Raw genomic sequence first — 914 nt, forward strand, 5'->3', positions numbered from 1 at the left:
AGATGCACACCTTGCTGGGGTCGTTTGACCCCAGTACTCCTTCCTGCCATGGCAGGGGGTCGGACTGGATGATCTGCTCAGGTCCCTTCCGACCCTAGAAACTATGAAACTATCTCCCTGGCCCCAAAACCAGCTTCTGCCAAGGCAGGCTTGCATTGTAAAGGACCTCCCTGGGAGGTGGGGGACACGCCAAGGCTGCCTGCCGAGATGGACACCAAACATCTGCTCCCTTTTGGGAACGGAGCTGCCTGAGCTCCAACCCTGGATGCCTGGACACTGCCCAACCCCCTTTTGAAGGGAGAGGCAGAGGCTGGCTGTCCAAGTCCAAGACCTCCCAGTGCTTTATTTCATCAGGCCAGTTCTTTGGGTTGAGGGTTTGGTGGAGGAAAGGGAAGGGTTGATAAGCCGAATAAATAAGTCTAATGAAACCCAGGGAAGGAACACTATTTGCAAATGAGCTCGCTCACCCTCTTTGCCTCATTTCTGGGCAGGTTCAAGGCTAAAAGCAAGTGCCTCGCGTGCCAGCTGAGTCAGTGCATTCTCCAGAGTCCATAGTTTCATAGTTAGTCGGGTTGGAAGGGACCTGGGCAGATCATCGAGTCCGACCCCCTGCCAAGGCAGGAAAGAGTACTGGGGTCAAACGAGCCCAGCAAGGTGATTGTCCAGCCTCCTCTTGAAGACCCCCAGGGTAGGAGCCTGCACCACTTCTCTTGGCAGCTGGTCCCAGGCCCTAGCCGCCCTGACCGTGAAGTAGCACCTCCTGATATCTAACCTAAACCTGCCCTCTGCCAGCTTGTGACCACTATTCCTGGTCACTCCTGGCGGTGCTCGGGGAAACAGGGACTCCCCCAATGCCCGCTGATCCCCCCTGAGTAGTTTATAACAGGCCACAAGATCCCCCTCGGCCTTCTCTT

The sequence above is a fragment of the Crocodylus porosus genome, unplaced genomic scaffold (assembly GCF_001723895.1).
Source record: "Crocodylus porosus isolate Cpor-Errol unplaced genomic scaffold, CroPor_comp1, whole genome shotgun sequence".
Taxonomy (NCBI): domain Eukaryota; kingdom Metazoa; phylum Chordata; order Crocodylia; family Crocodylidae; genus Crocodylus; species Crocodylus porosus.